This window comes from Sorex fumeus, unplaced genomic scaffold (genome assembly GCF_029834395.1).
Source record: "Sorex fumeus unplaced genomic scaffold, SorFum_2.1 ptg000092l, whole genome shotgun sequence".
In the NCBI taxonomy this organism is placed as follows: Eukaryota; Metazoa; Chordata; class Mammalia; order Eulipotyphla; family Soricidae; genus Sorex; species Sorex fumeus.
Window position 1 is genome coordinate 7,176,818 of NW_026606149.1, and position 14,728 is coordinate 7,191,545.

Consider the following 14,728-nt stretch of genomic DNA (forward strand, 5'->3'; position numbering starts at 1 on the left):
TTAGAGTGAAGAAAGGCAACTGGCAAAAATCTTTCATCATGTCAGATGAGATTATGTAGGGAATTTAGTTTCTCATAACATTGGAGCTTATCTCAGCTACCTTCTTATGTTGGGGAAATATTTTGACAGGAACCTGACTTTAGCTCGCTGTTGGAATGAGGAATGAATGCTTCCTGGCCTCCGCCCTTGCCGTGGAAGCACCGTTCACAGTATAAACCGCACTCTCTAGGAGCCGGATTTAACTGACAACATGCTCTTTGTAAACAATATTTTCATCCCTCTTCTCTTTCACTTAACTTCCTTATAATGAGTAAACTTAAATTGAATCATGTTAATAGTATTCTAGATTCCTCTTAAGAATCCCACAAGTGGGGAAGGCATGTTTGCCTTACATGCGGCCAACCCGGGTTCGATTCCCAGCATCCCATAGGGCCCCCGAGCACACCAGGAGTAATTCCTGAGTGCATGAGCCAGGAGTAACCTCTGTGTATCGCTGGGTATGACCCCCACCCCCCAAAAAAAATCATTCCAGAAGTATGACTGAAGTCTGTGAGGAAGATGGGATAAGAAAACGGACAAGTCCCTGGCAGCCACTCCTCTGCTCCTCACTGTTCTGGGTACCTAGGGGATACCTCCTGTGGGATGCTATTCTCCAAGGACAATCAGTATGCACTTCAAAGTAACAATCCCTATGGTGAGATTTCCTTTCGGAAATATAGATTCTCAAACTGGAGAGATAGCTCAGCTTACCAAGCCTTCACCCCTGGTTCTATCCCATCCCTGGTTCTATCCCCACTGGTTCTGGTTGCAATGTGAGGAGTGGGGAGGTCTGGCTGCTGGTCCCTTTGTAGCGCGTGACCCTGGCAGGTAAGGCCTGATTGCAGGTCCTGTTTCTGCCAAATCAGTGTGTTATCACATTGGTTTAATCTGTTTCTCCCCGTAAGGTGTGTAAGCCCGGTCGCCCTCCTTCCTCTGAGGCTGCAGGTCCAAATCTCCATGGAAGTGTGACCTAAGCCTCCCAGGACGCTCAGCATTTTGATGCCAACACCCCAGACCTGCACTGGTGTTGAATTATTTTTCTTCTTACTCCTCTTTGAGACTGGTTTTCTTTTGCTTTCTTTTTTTCTTTTCTTTCTGTATCACACCCCGTGATACACAGGACTTACTCCTGGCTCATGCACTCAGGAATTACTCCTTGCGGTGCTCGGAGACCATATGGGATGCTGGAAATCAAACCCGGGTCAACAGCATGCAAGACAAATGCCCCACCCGCTGTGCTATCGCTCCAGCCCTTGAGACTGTTTTTTGTCTCTTCCCTTCTCCAGATGTTTTCCGCCACAGTATGATCCCCAGAGAACTGCCAGGGGGTTCACTCCTGAACACAGAGTCAGGAATGGCCTCTGAGTGGTGCTGATGTGACCCCCAATGTCTAAAATAAAATTAAATCAATAAAATCCAAACTAGTTCCCACCCTGGGCAGGATCTAGCTCCGGGTTTGGGGAGGTGCAAATAGTTCCATGGCTGCTTCTCAGCTTGTTGATGTTCACACATGTACACTGGACTGTAGTGAGTGTGAGTTTGGGCGATTTTTCCTTTCACTGGAGTGTTGTTAAGCTTTGCAAAAGTGCAGGTTTAGTGCTTTGTCTCTGTGAGATTCTTACTACAAACTCCAATGAGATATTTAATTCTGCATATTTGGACCTGAGTTTAGAGTGACTTGCCCTGATTGTAGAGATCAGGTTTTCTGGGTTCCTGGGGTATCCTCAGGAAGAAACTTCTTTACTTGTACCCTCAAAACATCTTGGTCCACATTAGTTCCTAAGGTTCTTTTTTGATCACTTGATCACTTGACTTCCTGTTAATCGTCGATTTGCTCAAGCAGGCGCCAGTAACGTCTCCATTTGTCCCTGTTGCGTGCTAGTGTAGCCCAATAGCATCTGTTCGCTCTATGAACATGAAGAGCCTCAAACCGATCATTCATGATCTGGATGAAGAAGTCTGACCATCTGGTAGGTTCTTTAATACCTACCACTAAACTCTCTTGTTTCTCAGTTCTGCCTGACCCATACACAAACCACACCTAAACAACGACTCCTCTTTCCCAGCGTTCCCCTTCATCATGGGTTCAGTTCAGTTCTTCAGAGCAACCTTTCCTCTCTGCAGAGCCTACTCTGCTTTAAACATATTTTCAGTATTGTGCTCCTGAGAAAGAAATCTATTTCACAATTTTAGTGCTATGTACGGCATTAACTAAATAATAGGTATAGTTCTAAGCACTTTATAACTAGTAACTAATCAAAGCCTCACAACTTAGATGTATGCACAATTGTTTGTTTTTCTTTTTCACACACTTATAATTGGAACCCAGAATTGCTAATTACCCTTCTCCGAGACCACGTGTCTGCAAAAGTGACTGCTATTTGATGTGAAGCCACCTGAAATCAGCAGAGTCACCTTAGAAGACCTGCTCCACCATGTGTGAACTCCACTTTGATGCTTTGTCATATGGTATTTCAAATATAGATTTCAATTTAAATGTTGTCATCTCAACCTAAACAGATTGTCAACTTCAGTTCAATTGCCGGCCATTTCCAGTGACCTCCAGAATGTCATGTTTATAATTAATAATCACCAAAGATACCTGCTGGTTCAATTGTGGGTGTCCACACTCTGCAGATGCCTGGTACCCAATTTTCAGACAACGATGTGATTATTTGATGATGATATTGCTTTCCAATGCTTTGTAACAGTTAACACTAATTTGAAAATCAAAGATTTGTGTCTCCTTATCAAATTCCATTCTATTTAATTCAACTCTGAAAGCAAAAATCAAGGCAGGCAAGCACACAATGGTTTAATAATGAACACATAAATAGTATTACACATAAAAAGGATTTCATTTCATTTCATTTTCATTTCATCATCCTGTTATTCGTCGTTTGCCTCGAGCAGGCCCCAGTAACATCTCTTTGATCCTAACCCTGAGATTATATTCAAGGCTCTTTAGGAGAATGAGACCCATCATTGTTACTGGTATTTGGCATATTCGGTACGCCACGGGGAGTTTGCCAGACTCTGCCCTGTGGGCAGGCTACATTCGATAGCCTGCAAGTTTGTCCAAAGTAGGAATGAGATAATAAGATGTCATAAAAAGATGTCCTGATAAGATGTCGCGCGGCCGCAAATGCTCAACCCGCTCCCCCCAACAGGCCCCGGCGAGGAACAGCCAGGCGCGGGGGCAGCAGACTGCACTGTTCTCGTCCGGGAGCTGTATTTTATAGTCTCTGAGTCTTGGCCGTTGATGGGATTACATGGCGCCAGGGGGCCAGGTGGTGGGTGTGACCCCCGCCTACTGGAATTTGGAGGATCTGGGTGGAGGATACTCGACTCCAATTCGAGTAGGCTTGGAGATCTCGGCCCCTTGTCCCTCTGCCACTACCTTCATGTGTGCAGAGAGTGGTCTCAGCATGGTGGTGGCTGGTCCTGGAGGTCTTCGGCTGCCAGAGCCCTGGTCGGGGCAGGGAGGAAAGCTCAACCCACTCCCCTCCAAGGGACCCCGGCAAGGAACAGCCAGGCGCAGGGGCAGGAGACTGCACTGGTCTCATTCGGGAGCTGGATTTTATAGTCTCTGAGTCTTGGCCGCTGATCGGATTACATGGCGCCAGGGGGCCAGGTGGTGGGTGTGACCCCCGCCTACTGGAATTTGGAGGACCTGGGTGGAGGATGCTCGACTCCAATCCGAGTAGGCTGGGAGATCTCGGCCCCGGAACCCGCGGGGATTTGTCCTTCTGCCAGTACCTTCATGTGTGCGGAGAGTAAAATCCAGCTCCCAGACGAGAACAGTGCAGTCTGGTGCCCCCGCGCCTGGCTGTTCCTCGCCGGGACCCGTTGGAGGGGAGCAGGTTGAGCTTTCCTCCCTGCCCGACCAGGGCTCCGGCAGCCGAAGACCTCCAGGACCAGCCACCACCATGCTGAGACCACTCTCCGCACACATGAAGGTACTGGCAGAGGGACAAATCCCCGCGGGTTCCGGGGCTGAGATCTCCCAGCATACTCGGATTGGAGTCGAGCATCCTCCATCCAGATCCTCCAAATTCCAGTAGGCAGGGGTCACACCCACCACCTGGCCCCCTGGAGCCGTGTAATCCCATCAACGGCCAAGACTCAGAGACTATAAAATCCAACTCCCAGACGAGAACAGTGCAGTCTGCTGCCCCCGCGCCTGGCTGTTCCTCGCCGGGGCCTGTTGGGGGGAGCGGGTTGAGCTTTCCTCCCCGCCCCGACCAGGGCTCTGGCAGCGGAAGACCTCCAGGTAGGGCGTTCGCCTTACAAGCGGCCAACATGGCCAACCTGAGTTCGATTCCTCTGCCCCTCTCGGAGAGCCCGGCAAGCTACCGAGAGTATTCGATATGCCAAACACAGTAACAACAAAGTCTCCAATGGAGAAGTTACTGGGCCCGCTCGAGCAAATCGACGATCAACGGGAGGGCCTTTACCTTTAGGGGGCTGGAGCGATAGCACAGCCATCACCACCATGCACATAAAAAGGATATACAAAAATATCTCCATTGTCTTCTTTAATTCTTTAAATTTTTTTTTATAAATTCTTCCCCAGCACTGCTCAGGGACAAGTTTCACCACTGATGATTTGTAGCCAAAGTGCTTGGGATGCTAAAATTCATCCAGCAGTGATTTCTGGAGGTCTGTTGTCTGGGGATAAAATTCAGGGAATCATGCATGATAGCCAGATAGTCTATCACAAGCTATTTTCTTGACCCAATGAATTGTATGCTTTGTTATATTCCCTGTATATAGGTGACATTTGATTTCATTAAATAAAAATTAATTGCTAATTCTATTTCTTGAGGTTCACTGTCTCACTGTATCACTGTCATCCTGTTGTTCATTGATTTCCTCGAGCAGGTGCCAATAATCACTTAATCACTTAATCACTTAACTTCCCGTTAGTCGTCGATTTGCTCGAGCGGGCGCCAGTAACGTCTCCATTTGTCCCTGTCGCGTGCTAGTGTAGCCCAATGGCATCTGTTCGCTCCGGGAACATGAAGGGCCTCAAACCGATCGTTCATGATCTTGACGAAGAAGTCTGACCATCTGGTAGGTGGGCGGCCACGCAGTCTTTTGACATCCCGTGGAATCCAATCAGTAACAGCTCTAGTCCAGAGGTCGTCTTTAAATCTCATTATGTGACCAGCCCATCTGATCTTTGACACCTTGGCAAATGAGACAGCGTCCCTGATCCTTGATCGTCGACGGATGTCAGAACTCCGGATTCGTTCTCTCATTTGAGTGAAACGTGATATTCCAAGCATAGCTCCTTCTATTCTTCTTTGGGAGACCTGAGTAGCGTTCTCATCTTGTTTGCGTAGGGCCCAGGTCTCTGAGGCATATGTTAATGCAGGAAGAACAGTGGAATCAAAGAGATGTGCCCGGAGCCGGAGGTTCTTCGTCCTCTTAGCTATTTCTTCGATGTTCTTGAAGGCGTTCCAAGCCGCTCTCTTCCTCCTGCGCAGCTCGGGTGCCAGGTCATTTGTCATGTTGACCTCTCGACCTAGGTAGACATAGCTGTTGCATTCGGAGATGGTCGTTCCATTGAGAGCGAATGAGGCGTCAGGAACAAGGCTGTTTCTCATAAACATTGTCTTCGTAAGATTCAGCTGTAGTCCTGCTTTTCCACACTCACGGTCAAAGTCGGCCAGCATTTGTGCCGCTTGGCTGATGTTTGGTGTTATTAAAACAATGTCATCAGCAAAGCGGAGGTGGTGTAATTGCCGACCATCTATCTTCACTCCCATTCCTTCCCATTCCAGTCGCCGCATGATGTTCTCGAGGGTGGCACTGAAGAGTTTCGGTGAAATGCTATCACCCTGCCGCACCCCTCTCTTGACATCAACGATCACAGGTGCCAATAATGTCGTCTTTATCCTCGCCCTGAGATTTTAGAAAGTGCCACATTTAAGGCTCTTTCAGGGTCAGAGAATGAGATCCAACATAGTTACTGGGTTTGGCATATCAAATACGCCACGGGGAGTTTGCTAGACTCTGCCGTGCGGGCAAGATATTCTTGGTAGCCTGCCAGGTTTTCCAAGAGTAAGAACTAGATAATAAGAGGTTGTGTGGCCACAAATGCGGCCGTGCACTTCTGGGAGCTGGGTTTTATAGTCTCTGGGTCTTAGCCATTGATGAGATAACATGGTGCAGGGGCAGTTGGTGGGTGTAAGGCCTACCTAATGGAAGATGGGGGATCTGGGTGGAGGAGGCTTAGTCCCAATCCAAGCAGTCTTGGATATCTCAGCACCGGTTCATATTTTATTATTTGATTTTATTATTTTATTATTTGAAAACAGTGCCTTAAATTTTAATGTACTGATTCAATACTTATGACTCAATTTTTCCTTCCTGCCTTCCTCCCTTCCTCCCTCCCTCCCTCCCTCTCTCCCTCCCTCCCTCTGTCCCTCCTTTCTTTCTTTCTTTCTTTCTTTCTTTCTTTCTTTCTTTCTTTCTTTCTTTGTCCCTTTATTTCTTCCTTTCTTTCTATCTTGGGTTCCTAGGGTATCCTCAGGAAGAAGTACTTTACCTGTACCTTTTCTTTCCTTCCTTCCTTCCTTCCTTCCTTCCTTCCTTCCTTCCTTCCTTTTTTCCTTCCCTTTCTTTTTTTCTTTCTATTTTGTGTCTTTTGTGGGGGAGAGGGCCTATTCCATGGTATTCAGGGTCTCCTCCTGGCTCTGCACTCAGTGATTGATGCTGGCAGTGTTCAGGGAACCCAAGATCAAACTTGAATCAGCTGTGAACAAGGTAAGGTTTCACATAAAATAACCATAATTATTGTTACTTTTAAGTAGATACTGATTGTCTTTGGGAAATAGCAGCTTGAAGGAAATGTCCCCAAGGCACCCTGGACAGTGAGGACTGGAGGAGGGGTGGATGGGCTCTTTTCCTGGTCACTGCACTGTCTATTGTACTATCTCTCCAGCCCCATTACCAAGATTTCTTACAAGAAATGTTACCCCTCTCCATCAATGTCCATCTCTTCAACCAATGTATGCTATGTAAAGTCAAGGACAGCACTTTACTGATGTCTTTCACCCACAAACCTTCTCAGTGAAACACTTGAGGAGAGAATGTTTGGGCCACCAGTCCCCATAATAGCCTAACACCCTTGTATAACTTTCAACTCCCACCAAGCTAAACTATGAAAACCCTGTCTTTCTTTCCAGGAAACTAGTTTTAGGACACACCCACGTCAAAGACTGGTTGAATGCAACGCTTATTCAAAGACCTGTAGAAAGCAAGTCCTACAGGTTCATAGCTCAGCTAAATGCCTGACTCTTGTTTGTGGAAGAGATTGCTGCCCACATAAACAAATTTTATAACAATATATAACATTCTGATAGAGTAGATAATTATTGACTATGTTTTTCTAAATTATTATCCATAAATTTAGACTAATGCTAATACCAGTAAGATCAAATAAAAGCAATATCTATCAGATATTATTCGTGAAAATTTTATTTTGTTTATTTTAGGCCATACATAGTCATACTCAGGGGTATTTTTGTCTACATAATCAGAAGTCAGTCTAGCCGTGCTCAGGAACCATAAGTACTGAGGGGGATTGAACCTAGGTTAGCCATGTGCGTGCAAGGCCATCTCTCAAACCCCTGTACTATGTCTCTGATGACAAGAAAATATTTTTGTTTGCAAGTATTTTTCCTATCAATATTATTATTAATAAAATATACATTGTCATTAACACTTCAGAGAAAATGTTTAATTATTTTCTCAAATGAAATTTCAAAGTACAATCACATACACACACAAACACACACACACACACACACACACACACACACACTTGATTTTCAAGTCAGGGGTTATAACATATGGTTTATATGCAGCTGAGGGTAAGGTGCCCACACAGCATTTCTTCAACCTCATTTGATGTTGGCACCACATAGACCAGTGATAATTGCCAAGGGTGGTCCTGAAGGCCCCAGAGCAGTGCTACGGGGGTCCTGGGTAATCTCTGACCCTAGGGCCTAATCAGCGGCTCCTCCACAGGATTCTGTTTGGAACCACTGACCCAGTTGGCCAAGTATCAGTCAGTTGCCCCTTGAGAGCCATTTGGGAACTCCCCCAAATATATTTATACCACAAAAGTAGGTTAAATTTGAAAAAAAAAATTACTTTTCTCATGTAAATTCACATTAATTATGCAAAACCAAGCATGTTATTTCCAGATGCTTAGTTATTTACTTGATTTTTCTATCCCAGCTGTCACTGGGCACCAATATAAGAATTCAAAAAATTATATACAAGGAAGAAGTCTTTGCAATTAAATCATATTTTGAGCAGCTTTTCGAATGCATTTCTCAGTTCTCTTAGAACAAATATTATTTGGAAAAGGAATTATTTAGTGATAGTTTCATGAATAGTGAAAACTAGATTTGGGGCAGAGATGGATCTGTTTTCCTCCTCTCCATCTCTTTTGTTTTCACTGTTGTCATACCTTATCTGTGATGCTCACGTACTTCTCTGAGTGTTACCATACCATGGTACCCTGAAGATCACACACTTCCCATGGCTCTAGAGGGGCTCCTGCCATTAAAGAGAAATGCCAGGAATTGAACTCAGAGGCTCATGTCTGCAAGGCAGGAAATCTAGCACTGAGTCCTGGCAATGTGTTTCTGCTGAAAGAGTTCTGATCACAATTTTTTCTTTTTGTTAAATGTAACTTAGGTGTTTTTGTTTGTTTGTTTGTTTGTTTTAATTCTCACTCCTTCTGAATTGTCCACTTACTAAGTAAGAACAGTATTTTCTAAATTATAAAGTTCCAATTTAGACAACATAGGAATAGGTCAGAATCTATCCTAACATAAAATAGGTATTGAAACAAGACTATTAACTGTGTGGGTACTGCACCCACAGTTCTCGAACTTCCTTCATTCATGGCGTCCTTTGGGAAACCAAGTTCTTCATTTTGGAAACTATTCTCATATTAACTTGGGTGCCATTGAAATGCCCACCCTCCTTTTTTCAAGTAACACGGAAACTTCTTCAGAAGCTGCAAAATATGTCAAAAGCTCATGTCTTTCAGTAACACATCATACAAATCTGGGCTTATTTTCTAATTTTAATTTCATATATGGGAAACAGCAGAGACTTTATTTTGAGGTACTTTTAGTTTCAATTTTCAGCACAGCGGGTAGGGCGTTCGCCTTACAAGCGGCCAACATGGCTGACCCGAGTTCGATTCCTCCACCCCTCTCGGAGAGCCCAGCAAGCTACCGAGAGTATTCGATATGCCAGACACAGTAACAACAAAGTCTCCAATGGAGACGTTACTGGGCCCGCTCGAGCAAATCGACGATCAACGGGAGGGCCTTTACCTTTACCTTTACCTTTCAGCAAAGAAAATGAGAAGAGATATAATCTCTACACACTAGTGTTCTGTGGGGCTTACGATATGTTTGCGTGTGTATACATAGAGTGTGTGGTTAGCACATGAATATGCTAAGGTCTTGGCTCTACACTCAGGGATCATTCCTGGCAGTTTCAGGGGGAACATGTGTGGTGCCTGGGATTTAACCTGGGTTGGCTCTGTGCAAGGCATACTTCCAACCCACCGTCCTATGGCTTCAGTCTCCATCATTTCTGAAGATCTTAGAGGTATTGTGAGAACAAGATCAACAACTGAGCAATGTGATGCTGAGATCTGAGTCATCATGTTCTGAACTTGAAGCTATGATACTCCAAACAGGAACACTCTAAGCATGAGTGACTATTTCAAGGTGGAGATGGTTTTATAGCTTGGGTATTCAAAATCCACATTTATTACCTGACTTATTTATGCCAGCATAGCCTCACTCACTCCCTATTTCCTCTTCAAGGATCACTCTTCGAAGACTGGCAGCTTGATAATCAGGTAGAATTTCTGTTACTACATTTTCACTCATGTCAGGTTGCATGACAATGACAGCATTTCACGGGAGCATGTGCGTATCATTTTAGCATCTAATGGGAAAATAATTTGCTCTGTCACTTAATTTTAGGTAAATGCTGGAGAAAAATAGATCAAAAGTGAAAGTCATCACCAACACCCCTTCCTCCAGCACCTGCAAGATTGTGATCATGAAGTCCTATTGATTCTCTCGCCTCTGATTGTCAGTCCTCTATGCTCTGTGTCTCCACTGTATATTGTACTGCCAGCAACTGTCACTCATGTCCTGGTGATGAAACCCGTGTCCTCTGTGTCACTCTCATTCACTGGGGACTCACAGTCACCAGATTCAGTACTTCATTGTACTATAAAATGTCTTTGGAATGTTGTTTAAAATATTATCGTTTCGTACTTTATACATCCATGGGTATGCCAGCCTCCTGGAGAAGTAGAACATGGGGACATTGCTTAGAAAGCTTCTTCTGTGGAGAGAGCAGTTGTTGAAAAGCTGAGTTTATAATTTCAGATAATTTTAGTTGATACATTTCATAAAATTTGCATATATCTAGATAAAATGAATCTGTCAATCTATTGCAACAATGAAATGATTGGAATATGAGAAGCTGGATGAATTCTGAGAAAGTTCAGAGTGGATTATAGCCATCAGAGAGAAAGGAAATATCACTATATTTCAGTTCTGAATCATAATAAATGCAGCGAGAGAAAGATCAGATAAAAACCATTTATTCGCTAGGTATTCGTTGGAACTGAAGTTTAACACATTTTAAATATTGACAGATTGAATAAAAGAATGTCTTGAAAGAATATCAATACTACTATCTTGAAAACTTCTCCATAAATATTTATTATATTTCAAATAACAAATGAATATAGAAATAGGTAATGAGTACTATTATATACAAAACTAGTCATATAAATTGTAAGCAATCACTTAAAATGTCATATATTCACATCATCTGTAATGGAATAATTTTGAAAGGTTAATCAGTTTATTATATAAATAATCATAGAAATGAACTATGGATTATTAGAAAAAAGTATTTCACGGTCTCTCTGAATTCTTAAATACATACATAACCAAAAAATTCAAGGTTGCATCAATCACCTATAAAACTGACAAAGGATTTAGTGTGAACTCTTGTTAATGTTAATGATAATCTGTTTCACCATTCTTACTTGCTTTTAAAGATAGACTGTTCCTTACCAAGCCTTGACAATAAAAATCACTTCATGAAAAGAACCGCATTAACATCGATAAAACACTGATGAAAAATGCGTATTGCTTTTGGGGTATGAAGAGTAAAGAGGAGATGCTTAAACCCAGACCTCAGTGGGGTTAGTAATATAACTTACTAACCATGGGGTAGTAATAAAATTTCCCAGGAGTTAGGCACCTTAGGCAGAGCAAAGTCGGCTTATGGAAAGAGAGTGCGTTGGTTGAATGACAGAGCAAGGACCTCCAAGAGGCTCATCTAGCATTCTGAGGAAACATTTTATCTGGACCCCATCAGGAGGAAAACTTCTACTTTCTACAGATTAGAAAGTTGTTGGAGGGGAAAGAAGGAGCCATGTATTCAATTTGGGGGAGGGTAAATAATATATAAAATGTACCTAATTTGGAGGAGAGTTAATTTTATATAAAATATTCTAAACCAATCAAACATAAAAGAAAAAAATAGATTATTGAATTTGAATCAACTCTAAAATGTTCTGAGTCAATTGCATAGAAATCACAAAATGTGCATTTGTTAGAGGTAGCTAGGGTGGGAAAGGAATCCTGTGGTCATTCCCAGGACTTTGGCCAGTAAAGCCATAGGAGTATGTCTTGCTGAATCAGGCTGGAATGCCTGGACCAACTATGGGGCAGGATGAAGGAGTGAAGGGGCCTCTAGAGCTTCCAGTCACCACTGCTCATCTTCACAAGGAGGGTCCCAGCCTGCAGGTCTTTGAAATGGGAACTTCAATTAGGCCTCTTTGTGATGGGGGAATGGGGTGCTATACCAGTGGGCATAAGCCCTCCTGTACCATCAGTATTTCTAGAAAAATCTTCATAAATAAAGCTCAGGATATAAAATGTAATTGTGTTTTAACCTAATGAGATGACAAATATGGATTGCTTCATAAACCAGTAATTTCTTTTTTAAAAATTCAATGTTAAGCTAATTATATCTATTTTCTATTTTTTGGCAAAACTGACAGGACTGTTAGTTTAAGGCCCAGTCAAGTTCATTATAGGATTGATTCTCAGTATATATACACATGATAGGTCTATATGTAAATTTTCAAAGGGCAAAAGAGCAATGCCAACTCATCACATAAAATCTGTAATAAATTAGTTGGTAAAGAAAAAAATTACTTTTATAATTTTAAATTGCTAATCTAAACATTAGATTTTTCTTTCAGCTTGTATACCTGCAATTCCAAGAAGTCTTAAGTTTGTTTCGTAAAACTCTACATGTAGGATGGTCTTAAATTAGTTTCTGCCTTAGTCATAAAACCATGAGTGTCCTGTATGAGTATATCTGAAGAAGAATGTATATAACAGTTGTGAGACAACAAAGTCATAGAAAGACTAAATGATATTAAGTTATTTTGGGGGGGTATTATCTTGTTCTTATATGGTATCTTTTTTTCTGGTTACAGTCAATTTATCAGGCTTGTATCCAAGTTGATCAGCAAGTAAAGTGGTGAAATAAAATAAGCACCTTTACCTTGAGAATAATAGATGATGCTGAAATGGCATATCAATATATAATACAACAAAATTCCTATGGGAAGGTGGAACCGTGATATTCATCCAACATGCTTTTGTTCTGTAAAATCACAGCAGATTACCTTTCCAGACAAAAACCTTCTTTTTATTCTACCTTTTAAAAATACAGATCCACAGGGAATAAAATGTAACAGATTATTTGTAGGAAAACCATTCATTTTAGTGTCAATTAAAGCCACAAAAAAAAAAACTTGAAAGAAGGAAGATGGCTGTGCATGACAATTATCTTTCCTATGGGGTCCGGTGCTTTCCATTTGAGCTCTCTATCTTGTTTTGCATAATCTGTTCTCATTCTACACCATAAAGATAGGGAGGGGGAAAAAAACATTGATTTTACAGGACCAAAGCTCTGGAAAGGAAAATTTTCATACTGTTTCAGTCACACTGATCCCCATCTTCCTGAAATTTGATTTGATTGTATCTTTTCTTTCAATCCTTGTCATGCTGACTCTTCATGTCAAGAAAATAGCTAGGACTAATACTGAAAATTGGAAGACATTTCTTTAGCGTCAGTGAGGAAGGAACGATTGTAAATCTCAGAATGTACAACAGCGACAAAAACAAACAAAAGTGGGGGGAAAGGGGGGTTAGGTTATATCCTTTCCTGCTACAGCAAAATCCCTCTCAAAGCATGGCATTTTGCCTAAACATCTGCTGTGCCTGAAATTTCAGGAACCAACATCTTTTTTTTTCCCAGCTAATAATATAAATATAGGCAACAGCTCATTATCTGTAAAATCCAAATGGAGATACAATAGCGTTTGCTGTTCAATGAAGGTGTATTTGATGGTGCTTTGTATTCAGCGTCAATGAGAATTAAACAGGGTCCCAGGAGAATGATTGAGTGCGCAGACAAGGGGTGGATGAGGCTGTTAGGTATCACTTAACTAAGAATGAGATTCTGGGAGGAGAAGGTGTCTGGGGAGAGGGCGTTTAGAACCCAGAAGATGAAAACAACGTCGGGACAAAGTTCATCTGCAAAACCATTTTGCCCAGAGCTAACGTGAAACCTCAAAAAGACCCCAGAGTCTGAATAACAAGCAACGTTATACATAATTTAAAAGCTCATGTTGCTAAGACTGGCTTTACATTTGTTTTCTTAGAATTTGTTGTTTTTGGAGGGTTGGGGGATATATTCTACAGTGCTCAGGGCTTACTCTCGACCCAGCTCAGGGAACCATCTCTGCAGCCAGGAACTGAACCCAAGTCAGCCACGTCCAAGTCAAGAGCCACCCCCCCACACGCACACACACACACAAACACACCCCACACACTGCTCCAGCCCGATTTCTTAGAATCTCCATTACAAACAGCACATCAAGTATCAAGTGTTATGGGTATTAGGCATCATTGGTCATTCTATTTTAGCGAATAATTGAAGCATGATTTTGTAGAATTCCTAACTGACCCTGTTATTATCTACCTTTTAGCTATTCTTACTGATTATTAAGTAGCATAATTTTTGAGGTTGAATTCTTGTCTTTCACAACCTTTGGCCATATCTATAGCCCTGTTTACATTCTTGCTCCCGGGTAGTATATGCTCCATTCAAGGTCTACCATGCTTTCATTCCAAATTCAGCTTAAAGGAGTGAATTCAACTCTAAACCTTTTATTTTTTCAAGGTGTTGTCCACAAATCTGATCGCTTATTGTACTGACTAGATAATACCTCACATTCTTTAAAGTGTTAACCTATGTCACATATCTAAAACTCATCCCCCCACCCCCCAAGCAGGAGACTGACCATTGTATTTAAACCATGCTTTCCCAAGCAAGGGGAGTGTGTGAGTGTGTGTGTGTGTGTGTGTGTGGTTGTGTGTGTATGTATGTGTGTATGTATGTGGCGGGGAGTGGGGTGGGATCTACCAAGAAACTCTGGTCCCTTCATTTTTTTTTACTTGTTAAACTCTTACTAAAGCAAGAGTAATCTCTAATCCAGTTTGATCTATTTTTCATCACTACTGTGGTAGGGCAT